This window comes from Jaculus jaculus, chromosome 1, assembly GCF_020740685.1.
Source record: "Jaculus jaculus isolate mJacJac1 chromosome 1, mJacJac1.mat.Y.cur, whole genome shotgun sequence".
Lineage (NCBI taxonomy): Eukaryota > Metazoa > Chordata > Mammalia > Rodentia > Dipodidae > Jaculus > Jaculus jaculus.
Genome location: NC_059102.1, coordinates 83,440,243 through 83,465,002, shown reverse-complemented (window position 1 = coordinate 83,465,002; position 24,760 = coordinate 83,440,243).

Sequence of the window (24,760 nt, the reverse complement as noted above, 5' to 3'; positions counted from 1 at the left end):
AAAGAAGGAAGTCTCTACATAAACTATATCTCTGATCTTTTTTTTTTTTTTTTTAAGCTCTCTAATGATTCTCCTTAGCTCCTTGCCACATGTGTCAGTTACTTAACTTTCACACATTTCCAAGACCATCCCTTGGAAGTAGGATTAGTCTAGGAATTAAGATGGCAAATGCTGGACTGAAGAGGTGCCTTACTGGTTAAGGGGCTTGCCTGTGAAGCCTAAGGACCCAGGTTCTATTTCCCAGTACCCATGTAAAGCCAGATGCACAAGGTGGAGCATGCATTTGGACTTTGTTTGCAGTAAGTAGAGACCATAGTGTGCCCATTTTCTCTGTCTGCCTCTTTTTCTCTCTCTTTCCCTCTCAAATAAATTCATTAAAATTTTTAGCTGAGCATGGCAGCGCACACCTTTAATCCTAGCACTCAGGAGGCAGAGGTAGGAGGATTGCAGAGAGTTCGAGGCCACCCTAAGACTACATAGTGAATTCCAGGTCAGTCTGAGCTACAGTGAAACCCTACCTCAAAAAACCAAAAACAAACAAACAAACAAAATTTAAAAGATGACAAATGCTGACCAGGGAAAATATGGCAAGTGGCACACTCTGTTCACTGCAAAGAATCAACCCTGCAAGTGTCAGAAATAAACCAACCTGGCTTTAAAAGAAGAAAAATTTCTATGGCTTTACTACCCTGAATGTGCCTGATATCATCTAAAACAAGGAAAAATTAAGATATCATGTATCCCAGACTAGCCTCAAACAACTATGTACCCAAGAATGACCTTGAACTCCTGCTCTTCTTACCTCAAATTCAAGAGTACTGAGAGTACGTGCAGGCACCATCATGCTGAAAAGAAAAAATCTAAACAGTAGCCTGGCATGGTGGCTCATGCCTTTAATCCCACTACTTGGGAGGCAGAGGTAGGAGGATCACCATGAGTTTGAGGCCACCCTGAGACTTCATAGTGAATTCCAGATCAGCCTGGGCTAGAGTGAGAACCTACCTCAAAAAACAAACAAACAAACAAAATCTAAACAGTGTTTATAATGCTTAGCATTCCTCTACTTTCTATGTCTAGGTAAGGTTTGGAATGAACATGATATGATTTGAAGAAAATAGTTTCCTTTTTCTTCTTTCCCCCTCCTCCTTCATTTCTTCTTCTTCCTCCTCTTTCTCTTCCTTCTCTTTCTCCTCCTCCTCCTTCTTCTCTTTCTCTATCACTGTGAGAGAGAGTCTTGCCATGTAGCCCAGACTGTCCTTGAACTCTTGGTGGTCATCCTGCCTCAGCTTCCTAAATTCTAGGATTACAGATAGGTATGCACCATCAAACCTCACTAGAAAAATAGTTTGTTATCCAAGTACTAACCAGGTCCAACCTTGCTTGGCTTCCAAGATCACATAAAAATGGACATATTCTTGTTTGATAGCCATAGAAAGAAGAATAGTTTCAATTGAGTGTATTCACAAAACACTGGGATATTCACAATGTTTTAACCAGGAAACATAAAATAGAACACATATAACATGTACAGCCCACACACATTTCCACACTCATGCATTGTTTTAAGATTCCCACGCAGCTTTGTGGGTAGGATTTGGAATAAAAAAATCATAACTATTACCCTGCAGGAGTAGGAGGTTGGCTGCTGGTTCAGACTTAGTCACTCCTGTGAACAAAGAGCTCTCTGCTCATTATATTGCAAGGCAGCACATGTGTACTGGGAAAACTCAAGCCCCTGTCACAATCATTCAGAAGCAGTCATCATACTTTGGCACACCATCTGACCAGGTGGTGGCAAATAAAAGAGTAACACTGGGTCCCTGACCAGTAATGAGAAATAAGCAAAAGAGAAGGCAGAGCCCCTCACACTTTCCACTCTAGTCCAGGCTGACAAGTAATTCAGTATGTAATTTCAGGGTGACCTTGAACTCATGGTGGTCCTCCTACCTCTGCCTCTGCCTCCCAAGTGCTGGGATTAAAGGCATGTGGCACCATGCCTGGTTCTGAGTATTTTTGTACTTCCAAAATGAATTTTAGGGTTTGTGGTGGTTTGATTCAGGTGTCCCCCATAAACTTAGGTGTTCTGAATGCTAGGTTCTCAGTTGATGGAAATTTGGGAATTAATGCCTCCTAGAGGGAGTGTATTATTGGGGGTGGGCTTATGGGTGTGATAGCCTGTTTCCCCTTGCCAGTGGTTGGCACACTCTACTATTGCTATTGTCTACCTTATGTTGGCCAGGGGGTGATGTCCACCCTCTGCTCATGCCATCATTTTCCCCTGCTGTCATGGAGCTTCCCCTCGAGCCTGTAAGACAAAATAAACCTCTTTTTCCCACAAGCTGCTCTTGGTAGAGTTATTTCTACCAGCAATATGAACCTTACTGCAACAGTAAAGTGTATGGAGGAGTGGGATTGCTGCTAGATACCTGACTGTGTGGCTTTGGCCTTTTGGAGCTGATTTTCAAGAGGAATGTGGAAGGACTTGAAACCTTGGCCTAAGAGATGCCTTGCAGTGTAAGTACAGCTTGATTGAATATTCTGGTCAGAGCTGCAAGACCTGAATGCAGTAAGAACTATGGGTTGTGAGGTTTGGCTTATGACAGTGAGAAAGAGCTTTGCTTGGACTGGGCTAGAGTCAGTATGTGTGAAAAGCTTGCAGTTATGCCTGTGTCCTAAGAAGTTGTTCAGGGTTGCTTTGCATAGAAATAAACTGGTGTGAGCAGAGAGATATGGCATAGAAAAAAAATTGGGGGGTGAACTGCTGTCCATTCAGCTGCAGTTGAGAGGTTTACAACCTCTGAGATTGGGCCAGCTGACCTGCACTGGGGCAACAGGAAGAATGTAGACTCTTTTGAAGGGGTCTGAGTGCTCAAGGAGTGTACTATTCTTCAAAGTCTGTTTTATTCCCCTTGAATTAATCAATTGGCACCCTAACTGGTATTGTAGAGTATAAGAAATGCAGAAAAGAGAGGAATCATTGAGTTTGCAACATGGTCTTGTGTTTTGGAAATGGCCATGGGCAGTGTGAAGCAGGTTTGCTGATTGCCTGTATGAAGACTAAATGCAGCCATGAGGATAAACCATGGATTACAGTAGAGACCCAGTGGAGATGCTGGGACCATGAGATGGCTGCTAAGGAAAGCTGCTTGCCCCAATGAAGTTTTTCAGAACTGTGAGTAGCCTAGCTGGAAGGGCGGAATTGGAATGCCAGAGACTTGTTGCTGGTTAGAATTATCAGACTTGGAGATTTGTCACTGGCTAGAGTTGTTGGATTTGGAGCTACAGAGTTTCATGTTTGTCCTGATTGTTCTAAATCTTGTATTGACTGAATATTTCTTTGCTATGCCCAATACCATCTTTTGCAGTATGAGTATGTATTCTTTGTCATTATGGGTTTTTTGGGAGGATTGTTTTTGGCTTATTATGGCTCGGTTAAAAGATCTTGGACTATGGGGATGTTTGAACATCATTGGGATTGATAAAAACTATGGGGGCTTTTAAAGTCATACTGAATGCATTCTATTTTATATCATGTGTGGATATCTGTTTATGGGGGCCAGGGGCGGAATGTGGTGGTTTGATTCAGGTGTCCTCCATAAACTTAGGTGGGCTGAATGCTGGGTTCCCAGCTGATGGATATTTGGGAATTAATGCCTCCTACAGGGAGTGTATTGTTGGGGGTGGGTTTATGGGTGTTATAGCAAGTTTCCCTATGCCAGTGTTTGGCACACTCTCCTGTTGCTATTGTCTACCTTATGTTGGCCAGGGGGAGATGTCCACCCTCTGCTCATGCCATCATTTTCCCCTGCCATTGTGGAGCTTCCCCTTGAGCCTATAAGCCAAAATAAACCTCTTTTTCCCACATGATGCTCTTAGTTGGGTGATTTCTACCAACAATGTGAACCTGACCAAAACAGGATTGTTTTCTCTATTTCTGTGAGGAATACCATTGGAATTTTGATGGGGATTTCATTAAATGTGTAGGTTGCTTATGGTAAGGTTGATATTTTCACAATATTGCTTCTTCTAATCCAACAATGTGGGATATCTTTCCATTTCCTAGTGTCTTCTACAGTTTATCTCTTGAGTGCTTTAAAGTATTAATTGTAGAAATCCTTCACTTCCTTGGTTGGATATATTCCAAGGTACTTTTTTTTTTTTTTTGAGGAAATTGTGAATGGGAGTGATTCCCTGATTTCATCCTCTGTGTGTTTGTTATTAGCATGTAGGAGGGCTACTGATTTCTGTGGGTTTGTTTTGTATCCTGCTACGTTACTATAAGTGTTTATCATCTCTAAAAGTTTGCTGGTAGAGTCTTTAGAGTCCTTTATATGTAGAATCATATCATCTGCAAATAATGATAATTTGATCTCTTCCTTTTCAATTCGTATCCCTTTTATGTGTGTCTCTTTCCTTATTGCTATAGCTAAGACTTCTAGTACTGTATTAAACAAAAGTGGGGACAGTGGACATCCTTGTCTTGTTCATGATTTTAGTGGTGAAGCTTCAAGTTTTTCCCCATTTAGTATAATGTTGGCTGTAGGTTTGTCATAAATAGCCTTTATTATGTTGTGATATATTCCTTCTATTCCTAGTTTCTTTAGAAGTTTTACCATGAAGGGATGTTGGATTTTGTTGAATGCCTTTTCTGTATCTATTGAGACGATTATGTACTTTTTGCCCTTCAGTCAACTTATATAGTATTACACTCATTGAACCATCCCACATTGTTGGGATTAAAACCTACTTGGTCAGGGTGAGTGATTTTTTTTTTTTTTTGATATAGTCTTCTATTTTGTTTGCCAGTATTTTATTGAAAATTTTTGCATCTATGTTCATGAGGGAGCTTGGTCACTAATTTTCTTTTCTTTTTATTATTTATATCCTGTTAGATTTTTTAATTTTTTTTAAATTTTTATTAGCATTTTCTATGATTATAAAAAAAATCGCATGTTAATTCCCTCCCCCCCCACACACACACTTTCTCCTTTGATAATTTTCTTTTTTTCTTTTTTTTGGTTTTTCGAGGTAGGGTCTCACTCTAGCGCAGGCTGACCTGGAATTCACTATGGAGTCTCAGGGTGGCCTCGAACTCACAGTGATCCTCCTACCTCTGCCTCCCGAGTGCTGGGATTTTAAAGGCGTGCGCCACCACACCCGGCTGATAATTTTCTTTTTATTGTTCTGTCTTTGTCTGATTTTGGTATCAGGGTGACACTGGCTTCATAGAAAGAGGTTAACAATAGTCTTTTCTATTTTATGGAGAAATTTGAGAAGCATTTGTGTTAGTTCTTTTGTTACAGTCTGGTAGAATTCACCTGTGAATCCATCTGGGACTAGGCTTGTTTTAGTTGGGAGATATATATATTTTTTATAACAGCTTTGATCTCAGTGCTTGTTATGTCTGTTTAGTTTATCTCATATTGATTTAATTTTGGTAGGTCATATAAATCAAGGAAATCCTCCATTTCTTTCAGATTTTTGAACTTAGTGGAGTATTCTTAAAGTTCTTAATGTCCTTAAAGTACAACATGATTTTCTTAATTTCATAGGCATCTGTTATAATGGTGCCTTTTTCATCTCTAATTTTATTAATTTGTGTCTCTTTCTTTGGTCAAATTTGCTAAGGGTTTATCAATCTTGTATATTCTTTCTAACTCTTTGTTTCATTGATTCTTTGTATTGTTTTTTGGTTTTTATTTTATTAATTTCTGCCCTAATCTTTATTATTTCTTCCCATCTAGTAATTTTTATTTTTGGTTTGTTTTGTTCTTCTTCGTCTTATGCCTTAAGGTGAAGCATTAAGTTGTTTACTTGCAACCTTTCAAATTTCTTTTTAAAAAATATATTTATTTTATTTTTGAGAGAGGGAAAGAGAGAGAGAATGGCTGCTACAGGGCCTCTAGCCACTGCAAATGAACTTCAGTTGCATGTGCCACCTCATGCATCTGTCTCATGTGGGTTCTGGAGAATTGAACCTGGGTCCTTAGGCTTCCAGGCAAGTGCCTAACCCCTCTAATTTCAGCCCTCTAATTTCTTTTTTTTTTAAATTTTTTGTTCATTTTTATTTATTTGAGAGCGACAAACAGAGAGAGAAAGGCAGATAGAGAGAGAGAGAGAATGGGCGTGCCAGGGCCTCTAGCCACTGCAAATAAACTCCATACGCGTGCACCCCTTTGTGCATCTGGCTAACGTGGGTCCTGGGAAATTGAGCCTCAAACCAGGGTCCTTAGGCTTTACAGGCAAGTGCTCAACCACTAAGCCATCTCTCTAGTCCTAGCCCTCTAATTTCTTTCTTTCTTTCTTTCTTTCTTTCTTTCTTTCTTTCTTTCTTCTTTCTTTCTTTCTTTTTTTTAAGAGGTAGGGTCTCACTCTAGTCCAGGCTGACCTGGAATTAACTATGTAGTCTCATGGTGGCCTTGAACTCACAGTGATCCTCCTACCTCTGTCTCCTGAGTGCTGGGATTAAAGGCATGTGCCACCACGCCCGGCCTCTAATTTCTAATTTCCTCTAAGTTTTTAATATAGGCACTTAAAGCTATAAATTTCCCTCTTAGGACTGCCTTCATTGTGACCCATAGGTTTTATGAATTTTTATATCTCCTTCTTGATTTCTTTAATGACCCATTCATCATTCAATAGTGTACCATTTAGTTTCAGTGATTTTTTGTGTGCTCTATAGTATTTCTTGCTGTTGATTTATAGCTTTATTCCATTGTGATCAGATAGGGTACAAGAAATTATTTCAATTTTCCTCTATTTGTTAAGATTTGCTTCATGTCCTAATATTTTAGAGAATGTTCCATGTGCTGCTGAAGAGTATGTGTAGTCTGCAGCATTTTCATGAAATATTCTGTAGATATGTTAGGTCTATTTGTTCTATGATCTCATTTAATCCAGATGCTTCTCTGTTTATTTTTTGCTGGGATGACCTGTCAATTGATGAGAATGGGGTATTGAGGTCATCCACTACACTTGTGCTTAGTGGTATCTGTGACCTTAAGTCTAATACTGTTTGTTTAATGAAACTGGGAGCCCCCATGTTAAGTGCATATGTGTTTTTTAGATGCTGGTTTGAAGTCTATCTAATCAGATATTAGGATAACAACACCTGCTTTCCTAGGCCCATTTACTTGAAATACCATTTTTCATCCTTTTACCCTAAGATACTGTGGCAGTTTGAATGGATGTCCCCCTAATCGATTCAGGAGTTTATTAAAGCTTTAGATCGCCTGCTGCCTACCTGGAGGAGGTGTCTCTGTGGACCGAGCCTATGGTCCAGCCATAAGGTATGGGGCAGATTTTGAATTCCAGTCAAAGGCATGCAGAGTGCTTAAATTCCGCCTGGGATTACTGGAGTGTGCTTGCTTACTTATGGTGCTGCTGGTGGTATTTCTCTCTAATAGGCCTGTGAAAGGGGGCCAGCTTCTTCTGCCACTATGGGCCCTTCCCTAGATCGTTAAGCATCAATAAATCCCTTCCTCCCAAAACTTGTGCCTGGTTTGGAGGTTCAGCCCAGCAATGTGAAACTGACTAGTACAGAAAGTGTCTGTATTTTATGGAGAGGTGAGATTCTTGTAGACAACAAACAGAAGGATCCCGCCAATTTTAATCCATTTTGATTGGTACATTGAGACCATTGATAATAAGCATTATTACTGAAAAGTGTATATTTATTCTTGCCATTCTTATTTTGTAGTGCTTCCTGCTTTTTCTTACTCTTTTGTATTAACTATTATTTGAACGTGGTTTATTTTTGTATTTTTTTACCGTTTCTTCATGTGTGTGCTTTTCTTTCTCTTCAGTGTGAAGGATACCTTCAAGTATTTTCTGTAGAGCTAGCTTGGTGGTCATATATTCTTTTAGCTCATTTTTGTTGTGGAAAGTCCTTATTTCTTTGTCAATTTGGATGAATAGCTTTGCTGGATATAGTAATCTTGGTTGACAGTTCTCTTTCAGAACTTGGAAGACATCATTCCAAGCCCTTCTGGCTCTTAATGTTTATCTCTAACTTCTTTCAATATATTTTCTTTGGTTTGTGTGTTTAGTAGTTTAATAATAATATGGAGAGTAGAGGTTCTTTCCTGGTTTTGACTGTTTGCTGTTCCAAAGGTTTCCTGTATCTGTATTTGCATCTTTTTTCCTATTTGAGGAAACTTTCTTCTATGATTTTGTTGAAAATACTGACTATGCCTCTGGAATAAACTTCTTCTCCTTTTACTGTACCCTGAATTCTTATGTTTAATCTCATCATAGCGTCCTGAATATCTTGAAATTCCCATTCATACCTTCCTGTTAGTTTATCTTTCTCTTTGTTGCGGTGTCCTAAATCTACTACCTTGTTTTTTAGTTTAGATATTCTGTCCTCTCTTTGATCCATTCTCTTGGTGAGACTTTCTACAGAGTTTTATACTTGACTACTCTGTTTTTCATTTCTAGTATTTCTGATTGGTGGTTTTTTTTTTTCAGTATTTATATTTCCTTACTCATGTCTTGTATTGATCTTATTTCACTAAATTGGTTTTCTGTGTTCTCTCGGGATCCCTACATGAGTTTGTTTTCTTCTTTGATTCCCTTGGTTCTTTCTTTGATTTTTTTTTTTTTTGGACATAATTATATTAATTCTTTTGAATTCTTTGTCAGCTATTTTATCTAAATCAGTCTCACTGAAGGACATTTCTGATGTATTTATAATTTTTGGTGGAATCATACTGTCTGGATTTTTTAAATTTTTTAATCTTTGGTTTTTCGTGGTAGGGTCTCACTCTAGCCCAGGCTGACCTGGAATTCACTCTAGTCTCAAGGATGGCCTTGAACTCACAGTGATCCTCCTACCTCTGTCTCCCAAGTGCTAGGATTAAAGGCGTGCGCCATCACGCCTGGCTGTCTTGATTAAAAAATTTTTTTTGTTTATTTTTATTTATTTATTTGAAAGCGACAGACAAACAGAGAGGAGAGTGGGCCTATTAGGGCTTCTAGCCACTGCAAACGAACACCAGACGCATGTTCCCTCTTGTGCATCTGGATAACGTGGGTCCTGGGGAATTGAGCCTTGAACCAGGGTCCTTAGTTTAGGCTTCACAGGCAAGTGCTTAACCACTAAGCCATCTCTCCAGCCCGATTTTTTTTTTTTTTTTGTGAGGTAGGGTTTCACTCTAGTCCAAGCTGACCTGAAGTTTACTTTGTGGTCTCAGGGTAGCCTGAAACTAATGGCAATCCTCCCACCTCTGCCTCCCAAGTGCAGAATTAAAGGTATGCCCCATCATGCCCAGCTGTTTTTATTTTTTTTTGTGTGTGTTTCTTGTATTATAATATAGAGATTATTGCCTCTTGAATTAATTTGATGCTTGGGTTTTCTAATTATCCCACTGTATTCTTAGATGTGTAAATCAGAAGTTATATATCTTCAGGGTAGGAGCTTAAGATGGAGGTGTGGCTCTTCTACTCCCAGAGTAATTGCAGAAGTGATCATAGGGGTTGAGTTTGCCTTCTATGCAAGTATTCTGTAGGCAGGGTGGAGCAAATACAGGTAAAATCTGAAATTCAATTGAGCAATATACACATTCAATCAAAACCAGCACAGTGTATTTATGCAAGAGTGGCAATTAAAGCAAACAGATTATATAATAAAGCCAAAGTTTCTAAAGATGTGTGCTGACCCACACCCTTAATCCTATGAACTGAGAAGCTGAAATTGCTGGTTTGTAATGGGTTCCAGCTCAGCCTGGGCCCAAGTGAAACCCTACCCCCAAGAAGAACAGAAGAAAAGACAAAAAGACACTATAAATCAGGAAATATCAAAAGCAAGAAAAGTCAACCTCAAAACTACGCTGATTTAAGGATGGCAAAGCTGACCAAAAGTACATCAATCAAGTCTTACACATGACCTGCCCTAATATGGATAGTCAGAATAGCAGTACCACTGCAGGACTCAATGCCTAGCTTTGGAGTGGGTATTCCAGTGTATGGAGGCCCTGTTACCTGTTGGGATGGCTTCTGGTCTCACCTATGCGGAGTGTCTGCCTGGTTCCCTCTTTGTTGTGTTGTGTGCTCAGCTAGGCTGGTTGGGTCTGGTGTTCAGATCTACTGTGCTGGACACTCTGTACTGAGGGGTGGCCGGGATCCTTTGGAGTTCTGAGTTCTCCAGTGGTTCCCGGTGCTGTTGGTTGGGGGAGGGGAGGCTGTGGAGTGTGCCTGAAGTTGTTCTGGAGCTGCATAGCTGGTCCCTGTAGTCTTCTGTGGTTTTTCTCACTTTGTAAGTAATGCCCTGTAGTTTTTGATAGGATATCAGGCAATGTGAATTTTATCTTGTTGAGTGCTGTATATTTTGATGCTTGCTTTAATTATTCTAGAGCTTTTTTTTTTTTTCTGATTTCCTAAGGTAGGGTCTCACTCTAGCCCATCCTGACCTGAAATTCACTATGTAGTCTCAGGGTGGCCTTGAACTCACGACAGTTCTCCTACCTCTCCCTCCCAAATGCTGGTATTAAAGGCATGTGTCACCACACCCAGTTCTTTAGAACTTTGTCTGGGAGGGACACATTTACAGGAAAATATCTGTGTTCTTCTGGGTCTTGCTTTTGAGCTTTGTTAAAAATGATCAGAACAGGATTTTGTCAGGACTGATTTGTCCTACTGCTGAGCAGTTTCCACTTTGAATCATTGTGTCTGATGGGCATGGGAGCTATTAGCACAGAGTGTGATCTTCTAGGATCATTCCCTTTCATCACCCATGTGCTAATAGGTAATTAGCTGAGAACACAAGGCAGGTTTTTCAGACCTCCAGATTTGTTTCTTCTGCAGTCATCTCCTCTCTGGGACTTTGCCTTGTGAACTCTCATTGCCTTGGCCTTGCCAGACTGTCATCTGTCTACTCAGTTCAGGGAGCTACTTGGCCTTGAGCTAACTTCCTGACCCTAAGTTGCAACCTAAAACCTTCCAACAGTAAGATTAGGCAATTATGGATTCATCTGGTCTGTTTCCTATCTCTCAGGGATCAGGCAGGGATAATTATGTTTTACCGCCCGATGTCCAATATCTGAAAATCATTATTTACACACAAATAACTGTTATATATGCAATTTTTCATTCATATGAAGCAAGTGGATAAATCTGAACCTTGCAACCCTATCTTCTTAGGAAGCAGTTATAAGTTTCTATTATTACAGAAGTTGGCATTTAAAGATGCCAGAATAAGCCACCTCACATTATACCTCTTTGACATATGAAGTATTTTGAATTAAAGGCAACAGAGAAGCAATAGCTATAGTATCATGAGCAAGCTATGTCAGTAACATACATGGACATGTTTATGTCTGTCTGCAATGTCAGAATTTACTGGATAGTAGCAAATTCATAAGCTACATCAATTTTATCATCTTGAGGTTCATATGGAAATTTAGGTATCTTGGAGAGTGATAGAGTCATTCCTGGCTCTTGGGTGGGCTTCAACTCAGGAATTAGGGTGCTGGACACTCATGGTTACATGAAACTTCCACTAAGATTTGAATAGCCTCCAGGTTTTTATCTCATAAATTTGAAAAGTAAAACCCATGAGCCACAGAAGGTGAGGTTTAGAAAGAATTTATTATGAAGCTTAAGAGAAGGAAAGGAAGCATAACTCTTAATAGCAGGAAGGTTCTCCAGGAGCGGAATATTGTTAAGCAAGATTTAAGAAAGTAAAGCAGAAAGATCGGAGTTGGGAAGGGCCCAAAGGGTGCATGGTGACTTGGATTGGGGTTTCTTATAAGAATAGATGGGGGAGGGGATGCATTGGTCAGTCCAGTTCCCATGCCAGTTGCCTAGGCATCCTGCAGTCTTAATGACAGTCTCATGTCTGGTTTCTAGGAAAGGTGAACTCATTTATGGAAAGACATTAGGAAAAAAAATAAAGCAGACCCTCCCTTTTGGCATTTCTGGCCTCCAGCAAGGTGGAGGTTGCCAAGACTCCTTTCAGAAAAAGAGATAAGGAGAAAGGAGATCTGCCTTACAGGATCAAGGACATTTCCCAATTTTAGGCAAGAAAAATACTGCTGTTCACTTTGGGACCATATAGTCCTAAAGTGGCTAGCCAAATTTTATCTCAAAGTCATAAAAAGTGTTTGTTTTATGTGCTAATCATGGCTATGATAGTTAATCTTAGTTTTCCACTTCAGATGACTTACAAACACCATGGATACAATCATTGAACTTGTCTAGGAGAAATTTTCTAGATTAGATTGATTGAAGTTGAAAGAGCCACCCTAAATGTGAGCAGTGTCATTTGACGAGTTGTGGGTCCTGGCCGTATAAACAGGACAGAGATGAGTAGCAGCATTCATGCTCTCTGTTTTCTGACTCTGGAGGGAATGTGACTACAGTTTCATGCTGTTGCTTTTGTCAGGTAGTTTGTTCAAACAAAGAGAAAGGTAACTGACCATTGACACACATAGGTTATTTTTAAATTTATTTATTTGCAAGCAGAGAGAGACAGAGAAAGAGTCAGAAAGAGAAGGGAATGGGCACACCAGAGCCTCCAGCCACTGCAAAAGAACCTCAGATATGTGCATCACTTTGTGCATCTGGCTTTATGTGGGTACTGAGGAATTGAACCTAGGTCCTTAGGCTTTGTAGGCAAGTACCTTAACTGCTATGCCATTTCTCCAGCCTAGGTTCTTCCTCTGCCCCCGAGGTAGAGTCTTACTCTAGCCTAGGCTGACCTGGAATTTAGGCTGTCCTCAAACTCACAGCAATCCTCCTACCTCTGCCTCTGGAGTTCTGGGGTTAAAGGTGTATACCACCATGCCTGGCTTCCATTCCAATCTTAATTACTGATATTCTCAGATTACAAATCACATTTATAGAATGATTTATAGGTTATAGAATGGCTAAGAATGGGTTAAAAGATTAAAGAGGGCTGGAGGGATGGCTTAGCAGTCAGGGCATTTGCCTGCAAAGACAAAGGACCCAGGTTTGAATCCCCAGGACCCACATTGGCCAGATGCACAAGGGGTCACAAGCATCTGGAGTTCCTTTGCCGTGGCTGGAGCCCTGGTGCACCCATTCTCTCAATCTTTCTCTCTTAGTTTCTCTCTCTCTGTCTCCTTCCCTCTTTCTTTGTTAAATTAAAAAAAAAAAGAAATTTAAAAAATTTAAAAAAAAAGATCAAAGAGCAATACAGCTATACAGTTGAGGGAAAAAAGTCATCATTGGTCTAAGCCAGTAGTGGATACTGCAAGTACTATGGCTAGCCAGCCAGGCCAAAATGTATCAAGTGGTAAAATGGTGGCTGATAAACTAAGTATAACAGTTGATTTTATTTACTATTCAAAATGTAGTCATTGGACAAAACAGATATAAAACAACAAGCCAAGCATTATAGATTATTCTGATAAAAGTTTAAAAATACTGAGAATAAGAAAAAAAACAAACTGTATTTAAGGGCTTGGTTTATACTAAAGCCTGGTGTGGTGGCGCATGCCTTTAATCCCAGCACTCAGGAGGCAGAGGTAGGAGGAATACCATGATTTCAGGGCCAGCTTCAGACTGCATAGTGAATTCCAGGTCAACTTAGGCTACAGCCTAAGTTGAAAAACTAAAACAAAGAACAAAACAACACAAACAACAACAACAACTGGGCTACTGACATCAGGACTGGCTGTGTTCTGCTGCCCAGGTCCTTAATCAAGGTTAAATTTGTAATGGACTGATGTCCTTGGCTAAAGACTTAGAACTAAAAAAATTAAAGTTTAAGGTTAAATATTAAAACAAGTTTAAAATTTACTAGCACAAAGACTGGTTTGCAGTTATTAAAGCTGTTATTGTCAAACATATTAACAATCTTAAAAAAATTGGTCCATGGGGGGAGAGAGGGTATTATCATGGGATATTTTTTATATCATGGAAGATGTTAATAAAAATTGAGAAAAAAAAATGCTCCAACTACTTAACATCAAAACAAAGATAAAAATACACTCTTTAAAAAGAAATTTAAAAGCCCTACTCTTCAATGTCATGATTTATTTTGTCCCTAGATTAAAAATATGGCTGTTGCCAGGCATGGTGGTGCACGCCTTTAATCCCAGCCCTTGGGAGGTAGAGGTAGAAGGATCACCGTGAGTTTGAGGCCACCCTGAGACTACTTAGAGAATTCCAGGTCAGACCCTACCTCGAAAAACCAAAATAAATAAATAAATAAATGAATAAATAAATAAATAAAGGCTATATCTGCACACCTGGTATTAGTTTTAAAAACATAAAAAAATATGTGGAATGGATCATAAAGTCTGCTGAGACACCATATGAGACCAGTCATGAGGACCCTAATAGGTTGACAGAGCCATTAAAAAATGGATCATGGCTGGGTGTGGTGGCACATGCCTTTAATCCCAGCACTTGGGAGGCAGATGTAGGAGGAGCACTGTGAGTTTGAGGCCACCCTGAGACTACATAGTTAATTCCAGATCAGCCTAGGCCAGAGTGAGACCTTACCTTGAAAAACCAAAAATAAATAAATAAAAAGGATCATGGAAGCTGGTGAGATGGTTTAGTGGTTAAGGCACTTGCCTGCAAAGCTAAAGGACCCAGGTTTGATTCCCCAACACCCACATGAAGCCAGATGCACAAAGTGACACATGCATCTGGAGTTCATTTGCAGTGGCTAGAGGCTTTATTGCACCCATCCTGTCTCTCTCTCTCTTTGTCTTGCTCTGCTTGAAAATAAATAAAAATGTTTTTAAAAAATGGACCATGGGGGCTGGAGAGATGATTTAGTGGTTAAGGTATTTGCCTGTGAAGCCTAAGGACCCTGATTTGATTTCCCAGTACCCAGGTAAAGCCAGATGCACAAGAAGGCACATGCATCTGGAGTTCGTTTGTAGTAGCTAGAGGGCCTGGCACAACCATCCTCTCTCTCTCTCTCTTTTTCTCTATCAAATAAAAAAAAAAAAGCCACTGCAACTGAGAACAATTGGCAAAACAAGCAAGGGTGCTGTTCTCTTGGTGAACCAGGTACCAGCACAAAGGTGAAGGAGATCGACACAGAGAAAAATCAACTCCTACCAAATCAGATATCCAGAGACCCAGAGGCCCCCAACACCTTATCACTGAAGCAGACCAAAAATGAACCCAACATGGCTCAGGGAAATTTTGCGGAAGAGGGGGCGGAAAGAATGTCAGAGCCACATGTTGGATCATGATGTGCAGAGACATTTCTCTTACCCATAACTGAGGGCTAACTCCACAATGCATAACCCATATATCCCAACAAGGAGGGGCCAGGGGGATGGGGTAGGACATGGATGAGCCTAACAATGGTACCAACTTGACTGTATTCACTGGGTACAAAAATAATTAATTTTTAAAAATTAATGAATTTTTAAAAAAACACCAGGTGTGGTGGTGCACACCTTTAATCCCAGTACACAGAGTACAGAGGTAGGATGATCGCTGTGAGTTCAAGGCCAGCCTGAGGCTACACAGTGTAATTTCACATCAGCCTGGGCTAGAGTGAAACCCTACCTTGAAAAACCAAAATTAATTAATTAATTAAATTAAAAAAGAAAAACACAAATTTTTTAAAAAAATGGACCCCATTGTTTACAATGAAAACCCAAAAATGTTGATATACCAAGACTGTACAAGGATTATTATAAAGACTGTTGACTAGAAATAAAAATTTTCTCTGGCTACTCAGCACAGCTGTTGGGGCAAAATTACAAAATCCAGAGATTATCAAATCCCTGATTATAATATTGGACTCAAACTACAGATATTTGATGTTTTCTTAATGGTTGTTGAGTTGACATTGTTCCAGTCTCTCCTTGTTATGCCTTATAACAGTTAAAAATGTTTACTCTGTGCCTTTATATGTTAAAAGTATATAACTTGTTTTGAATTTACAAAACCCACAGCTGTGAGATAATCTTAAATTTCAGATAAAACTTGGGATTTGGGCTGGGGAGATGGCTTAGTGGATAAGGTGCTTGCTTGCAAAGCCTAAGACCCCAGGTTCGATTCCCCAGAACCCATGTAAGCACAAAGTGGCATACGTGTCTGGAGTTCATTTGCAGTGGCTAGAAGCCCTGGTGTGCCCATTTTGTCTCTCTATTTGCCTCTTTCTCTCTCTCTCTGTCTCTCTCTCTCTCTTTTTATTTCTTGGGTTTTTCGAGGTAGGGTCTCACTCTAGCCCAGGCTGACCTGGAATTCACTATGGAGTCTCAGGGTGGCCTCGAACTCACGGCAATCCTCCTACCTCTACCTCCGGAGTGCTGGAATTAAAGGTGTGCGCCACCACGCCCGGCTCTCTCTCTTAAATAAATAAATATATCAAAACAACTTGGGAGTTTAAAACTATCTTAAATTGATAAAGAATGTGGAGACCTTTAAATTTGGACTAAACACAATTTACAATTTAAAATGGCTATAAATCTATTGGGGGCTGGGGCAAAATGTGGTGGTTTAAATGGATGTCTCCCAACTAATTCAGGAGTAATTAAAACTTATAATTTAGCTCTCCAGCCACCTGACTGGAGGAGGTATCAATGGGGGCAGATTTGAATTTCAGACTAAGATACATAAAATGCCTTAGTTCTGCCCGAGTTTTTGAAGTGTGCTTGCCTGTGCTGGTGGTGGCTACTTTTGGCTTCTTTTTCTCTCTTTCTCTCTGTTTGGTCCTGTCACAGAGGGCCAAGTTCTGCCATCATGAAACTTCCCCTGGATCTGTGAGCTTCAGATAATTTCTTCCTCCCATGACTGTGCCTTGTTTGGGAGTTCATCCCAAAACATAAAGCTGACTGCCACCGTTCCTATCTCATGTAGCTTTGCAGTATTAGCAGAGGCTACCATTAATAAATACCAACACAAATAAATAAATCCCATGAACTGTGAGAAATACAATGAAAAAAAGAGACTATGGATCTGCTCAAGCTAAGGAAGATTTTCTTGGAAAGGTGGTTTTGTAACCAGACTCCTAGGTCCAGTGGTCCCCACAGAACAACTTGCCCACAAAAATCCAAAAAGCAGAGATGGATGGTGATGAAACAGGAAGGGATTTTATTTCAGTGTGGCCAGCACTGGAAAAGATGGGGATCATTGTCTTAAATACTGCCTTTGAGGTCCTGATGATAGCTCCAAGAAGAGGGGAAGAAGAAGGGCAAAAGACTAAGTAGGAAGTTCGTGTCATCAGAGATGTCAGCTGTTCTAGAGAACTGGCAGCAAACGCTGTGGGGCAACAAAGCGTATACCAAAGCAGAAATAAGAGGCTACAGGGAACCCAACACTAAAACTGCTAACACACCCACCAAGGCTCAGGGATTGTTGTGGAAGAGGGGGCAGAAAGATTGCAGGAGCGATCCTGAAATATCCTAAGGCAGCCCCCCACCACAAGACTGACTGAGGCCCTAATTACCCCACAGTGAACACCAATGGCTGTACTGAGGAGGATCCTCAGAATAATGGGGATCAGGGAAGAGGGGATATAAGACTATAACCTATGTAAAATAAATAGTAGATGTACATGGTGGTGCATGCTTTTAATCCTAGCACTTTGGAGGCAGAGTTAGAAGGATTGCTGTGAGTTTGAGGCCAGCTCCCTGATTTGGAGGTTTCAGTTAATGATTGGTTGCTCAGTCATATTATCATGAGTCTGTGGCAAGACTTCCATAGTGGAAGTGTGATGGGGTAAAACTTCTCACCTTATAGCCAGAACACAAAGCCAGGAAAAAAGAAGTGTCTCGAGTCTCATAACCCTCTTCAAGTCATGCCTACCATGACCTGGAGGCCTCCAACTAGGCCCAACCTCTTAAATGTGCTACCATTATCCAGTAGTGTCACCTTAAAGATCAAGTCTTTAATATGTAGGGTCATTCAATATCCAAACTGTCTAATGATCCTATGATTAAGCACAGAGAGTGTAGTATAGTAGCCTAATAGATCTAAGAGGCAAAGAGAATTTATTTTTCTATTTATTTATTTATTTGAGAGAGAGAATGGGTGTGCCAGGGCCTCCAGCCACTGCAAACGAACTCCAGATACATGCACCACCTTGTGCATCTGGCTTATGGGGAATCCAACCTGGGTCCTTAGGCTTTGCAGCAAGCACCTTAACTGCTAAGCTATCTCTCCAGCCCACAAAGAGAATTTATATGACTGGGCTTTGTGGGCCACATTGAAGATGTAAGACTTTAACATAAGAGCAGTATGAAGCTGTAAGTGGATTATAGGAAGAGAGACATCAAAATTAGAATTATGTTTTGAAAACAACTTTTACTGCTGTGCAGAAATGGTTGGACAGTGACAAAAATTAACGTGGGTGCCTGGCTAGAAGACTGCTGAGGCAGAATAGTTGAGTGAGAACGGGGATCTCCGCAATAAGGGTCATGGTAGAAAAGAAGGCAAAGTCATTGGCAATGAAAAAGTAGTGAAAAGCAAATTTTGAATAGAATTTTGAATTTCAAAAATATGTGAGGGCCGGGCATGGTGGGGCACACCTTTAATCCCAGCACTCAAGAGGCAGAGGTAGGATAATTATTGTGAATTATTGTGAATTATTGTGAATTATTGTTCAGGGCTACCCTGAGAATTCCAGGTCAGCCTCGGCTAGAGTGAGACCCTACCTCAAAAAACAAAAAACAAAAAATGTGAACAAGGGCTGGAGAGATGGCTTAGCAGTTAAGCGCTTGCCTGTGAAGCCTAAGGACCCCGGTTTGAGGCTCGATTCCCCAGGACCCACGTTAGCCAGATGCATAGGGGGCGCACATGTCTGGAGTTCGTTTGCAGAGGCTGGAGGCCCTGGCGCGCCCTTTCTCTGTCTGTCTCTCTCTACCTCCTTCTCTCTGTCACTCTCAAATAAATAAAAATAAACAAAAAATTTTTTTAAAATGTGAACAAAAAAGCCCTCCAAATGTGAAGCAACAATGTGTGAAACCCTAGTTGAATTTCATCATGCATATGAGGCTGTTTAACATTCAACTTAACCAGTATAATGTACTAAGTCATTTTCAGTCTGTGTGGCACAAGAGGAAGGAGGCTGGGTTCACGTTTGCTTATGTGGTACCAGAGAACCAGAGAGACCACAGCCTTAGGGGCCAGTGATTGACTGTGGCCCTTTGCTGAAGTCTGCATGGGCTTTTCTAGGGACAGACAACACACAGGTAGGTGAAAAAGGACTCCAAGGTCATTCTCTAGGGCCAGAAAAATATAGATTAACCAGCATGTTTGATCAAGTCACTGTGGTTGGAAACGATCTATATGGGTGTTTTACAAAGCAATCTCAGACCTCCTTAGGCCAACAGATAGCAAGCCAGGGTTGCAGCACTAGCTTTCTGCCTCGTGATTGCTGTCTCCTAGGAGGTCTACATGGCTATTCAGGACTCTCCAACAACGTTCAGTATTATTGAACAAAATAGGAAGACTCACATAATTGTCATCATTTGATACAGGTAAAGCATTTGACTAATCTAATGCTTAATCATAATTAAAAATAAACACAAGCCGGGCGTGTGCCTTAATCCCAGCACTCAGGAGGCAGAGGTAGGAGGATTGCCATGAGTTCGAGGCCACCCTGAGACTATACTGAATTCCAGGTCAGCCCAAACTAGAGTGAGACCCTACCTCAAAAAAGCAAAAATAAATAAATAAATAAATAAAATAAAACATAAATAAATAAAAATAAACTTGGAGACTAGAGAGATGGCTTAGCATTTATAGGCACTTGTTTGCAAAGCCTGCTGTCCTGGGTTCAATTCCCCAGTACACATGTAAAACCAGATACACAATGGCACATGTGTCTGGAGTTTGTTTGCAGTGGCAGGAGGCCCTGGTGCACTCTTTCTCTCCCTTTCTATCTGTCTCTCTCTTAAATAAATAGATAATAAAATACTTTTTAAAAGCTTGAGGCTCGAGACATGGCTCAGAAGTAAATGGCTCTTATAAAGCCTGCCAGCCTTAATTTAATTCCCCAGCCTCCCACACTTAAAATAAGATGCAAAAAGTGGCACAGTGTCTGAAATTTGTTGCAGCATCGAGAGAACTTGGTGAGCCCCCCCCCACACACACACTTAAAAAAATTAGTAATGAAGAAATGGAGAATTATTTTAACTTGAAAAAGAGCATTTCCAAGAACCTATAGCTCAGGGGCTGGAGAGATGATTTAGCAGTTAAGGCATTTGCCTGCAAAGCCTAAGTAGCCAGGTTGAATTCCTCAGTATGCTCACAGTGGCGCATGCTTGTGGTGTGCCCATTCTCTCTCTCTAACAAATAAATAAAACATTAAATTAAAAAAGAAACAAGAGCCAGTCATGGCGGCACACGCCTTTAATCCCAGCACTTGGGAGGCAGAGGTAGGAGGATCGCCATGAGTTCAAGGCCACCCTGAGATTACATAGTGAAAAAGATGAAAAGGATAGAAAGAAAAACCTCTAGCTCAGATCCAGCCCCTTGAATGAACCCAGATACTGCGCCCCCTTGTGCACATGTGCAACATTGCACACTTGTGTCACTTTTGCATCTGGCTATACAAAGACCTGGAGATTCCACAGTGGAGAGAAACCCTATGAGTGCAAGCAATTTCTGAAAGTATTTTCTTCTTTGAGTAAAGGTGAAAGTCATGAACAGGCTCACAGTGGAGTAACATATATATGTGAGCAATACAGGATAGCCTTCAATGATCACAATTCCCTTCAATGCCATGAAAAGATTAACAGCTTAGAGACCCTATGTATATAAGCAATGTGGGAAAACATTTACTTGTTCTGGTGCCTTGCGGACACATGAACGGATTCATACTGGAGTAAAACCCTATGAATACAAGGTATGTGGGAAAGCCCTTATTGATTGTAGTTCCCTTCAATGCCATGAAAGGATTCATAGTAGAGAGAAACTTTATGTCTGTAAGTTATGTGGGAAAGCCTTCAGTCGACATGGTTCATTTCGATACCATGAAAGGATTCACAGTGGAGAGAAGCCCTATATATGCAAATAATGTGGGAAGGCCTTCATGCACCACAATGCTCCTAGATATCATGAACAGATTCACAGTGGAGAGAAATCCTATGCATGTAAGCAATGTGGGAAAGCCTTTATGCTACACAGTGCCTTGAAAAGACATGAATGAATTCGCAGTGGATTGAAAGCATGTCTATGCAGGGTATGTGGTAAAGCCTTCACATTTCACAGTTCCCTTCATTGTCATGAAGACTCACACTGGAGAGAAACCCTATATATGTAAGCAATGTGGGTAAGCCTTTATGTATCTTAGTTCCCTTCATTGCCATGAAAATATTCACAGTGCAGAGAAACCCTATGTATGTAAGCTATGTGGGGCAGCCTTCACTTACCACAGTTTCTTTCGACATCATGAAAGGATTCACAGGGGAGAGAAAGCGTATGTATGTAAGTTATGTGGAAAAGCCTTCACAGATCATAGTTCCCTTAAATGCCATGAAAGGATTCACAGGGGAGAGAAACCATATGTGTGTAACCAGTGTGGGAAATCCTACGGTACTCACAGTTCCCTTCGATACCATGAGAGGACGCACACAAACTATGTTGGAGGGCCTGCTCCTCTTTGAGTAAATTTTAAACTCGTGAACAAATTTACACTGGGGAAAAAACAAAAACAAAAGATGTGCTTGTAAGCAGTGTCAAAAAAAAAAGCTTTCACATGTTTTGAGCTTCTCTCAAAACTTTGGAGAGGAGCCCTAAATAAAGAATGTAGGAAGTCGCCATTATCACAAGGTCGTCCTAGCAAACCTGATAGTATACTGAAGCATACTTGTATTGATGTAAAGCATGTGGAACCACGTCTTCTTGTCTCAGTTCATTTCACAGTATAAAAAACAAAGGGACTGAGAGGATGGCTCGGCTAGTAAAGTGCTTGCCACACAAGCATAAGAACCTGAGTTCAGATCCACATACAAGTTAGGTGTGGTGGTGTGTACCTATAATCCATTCTCTGGACAGGCAAAGACAAGAGAATCCTTGGAGCTGGCTGGCTAAGTGGTGTAGCCAAATCTGTGAGCTCCAGATTCAGAGAATAACTGCCTCAAAAAATAAAGTGGAGGGCAATCGAGAAAGATATCCATCATTGACATCTGGCCTTCACATGTATGTGCACATGTATACCCCACATACACATGCAAAAACACACACTATATCAAGAAGCCTTGAATAGAAGAAGAAATCTACAAATCTTCACTTGGCCCTCATACTCAAATACAAATGACCAAAACCTGGTAAATGTGAGAAATAGAATTATTTGTAACATATAGCTTCTAAGACTGATGTAGTGGGATTCTATTCACATAACTGCAAAGCCTGGTATAAAACACAATATGTCTGGGATAGTTTAGAAATTGTATAATCTGAAGGAAATGTTCTAAAGTTTATAAACATTGTGTTCATCAGTTGCTCATTCTTTTTTTTTTTTTTTTTTTTTTTTTTTTTGGGTTTTCGAGGTAGGGTCTCACTCTGGCTCAGGCTGACCTGGAATTCACTATGTAGTCTCAGGGTGGCCTCGAACTCACAGCGATCCTCCTACCTTTGCCTCCCAAGTGCTGGGATTAAAGGCGTGCGCCACCATGCCCGGCCTAGTTGCTCATTCTTAAGCTAGATCTTGACTATATATTTCCAATTTCATTATTGAAATTAATGTTGCAGTGAAATTATTTCACAAGATTTACTTAAGCAGTAGTTTATGAGCTTAAGTGGTAGCTTTCTAAAATTAAGTCAGGCTGGGTGTTGTGGCACACACCTTTAATCTCAGTACTTGGGAGGTTGAGGTAGGAAGATTTCTGTGAGTTTGAGGCCAGCCTAAGACTACATAGTGAATTCCAGGTCAGCCTGGATTAGAGCAAGACCCTACCTTGAAAAACCAAAGCAATAATAATAGGAAGAAGTCAGGTAATAACTTCTGCTTTTAAGTTCAAACATGTTTAATTGATAAGTGAATTGAAATGTTTTTCTAATATGTGAGAAATACTAATTTTTATATGGTTTTTAAATAATTGTGGTTAATGGGCAAGTAAAAAATGTTAATTGTTGGGATTTTCTTACTGGACTGTTACCATAGGTCATATTCTGTTCAGAAAAAAAATGACTTTAAGTGGATTTATTATTTTTACTTTTTAGTATTTTCTCCAAATAAGATTTATGTGCATATTTTTACAGTTTAACTGTTTTAAATTGTGTGGATTGAGAAATGTTACCTTTTTCATATATTGAGAACATGTCTTAGAATGTTCAAAATAGTCAAGTAGATCAACTTTGCAATTCTTTTCCTTTCATGTCAGAGTCATTACCAAAAGACTGGTGAAAAATTCCTCACTTCATGGGTTCTGATTAATATAACTAATGTTCTTTTCCTGTGTAAATTTGTCATATTTATATTATTAAACTTTTGTCTTTATTATACCAAAAGATAATGCGGGTTTAAGTGCCTTGTTACCAGAGATCACCAGGGCCAGGCTTTTGGTCATATAGAATGTAATGAGTAGTAGTAATAAATCTGTCTACATGCAAAAAAAAAGAGTTCTTAGGCTTCACCAGCAAGTGTCTTAACCACTAAGCCATCTCTCCAGCTCCACAAGCACTTGTTTTTTTTTTTTTCAAGGTAGGATCTCACTGTAGCTCAGGCTGACCTGAAATTCACCATGTAGTCTCAGGGTGGCCTCAAATTCATGGTAATCCTCCTACCTCTGCCTCCAGAGTGCTGGGATTAAAGGCGTGCACCACCAGGACCAGCAACACAAGCACTTAAAAAAAATTTTTTTTTATTGACAACTTCTATACTTATAGACAATAACCATGATAATTCTCTCCCCTTCCCCATTTTCTTCTTCACAATTCCACTCTCCATCATATCCCCTCCCTCTCTCCATTAGTCTCTATTTTATTTTGATGTCTTTGTCTTTTTCTCCTATTATGAGGGTCTTGTGAAGGTATTGCTAGGCACTGTGAGGTCATGGATGTCAAGGCCAATTTCTGTCTGGACAGTTGCATTGTAAAGAGTAGTACCCTTCCTTTGGCTCTTAGATTCTTTCTGCCACCTTGTCTGCAATGGACCCTGAGCCATGGAGGGTGTAATAGAGATGTTTCAGTGCTGGACACTCTTCCATCACTTCTTCTCAGCACTTTGCTGCCTTTTGGGTAATCCAAGTGGTCACCACCATCTGAAAAGAGAAGCTTCTCTAACCAAAAGTGAGGGTAGCATTAATGTATGAATATGAACATTAAGTATAGTGCTTTCAGGGCAATTTGGTGAGCATAATATATGCATTTAGCCAGACAAGAGCAGGCTTTACACACTTAAGGCTCATGACCTTCCCTGCTAATAGGCTTTTGATTAGGTTTTCAGTACCAGGCATGTATTCCCTTCCATAGAGCTGGCCTCCACTCCAGTTAGAGAGCAGTTTGTTTACCCCAGAGCAGACATGCCACTATTGCACTTGTTTGATCATTTGGCCTGTCTGGCCAAACTTGAAGCTTCCAGTGTCCACTGTTTTCATTGCTGATGACTTCTGTCTCCCATAGGGCTGGTCTACAGGGAGGAGATTTTCAACTCAGCCCCAGCTTGTTTTCTTAGTGAGCTTGCCGCTCAGGCATGTGAACTCTTCAACAATAGGGTCTTACCATCTGTTTCTTGTGGGTAACCAAAAGCCTCTGCAATAGCCTATAATGTTTTGGAGACAACAGGGACCTCCCTGGCCAACAACTCACTGGAAGGTATCCCATCCCTGGCACTGAAAATTTTCTAGAAGCAATCTATGGCTTCTAGATGTGCCAT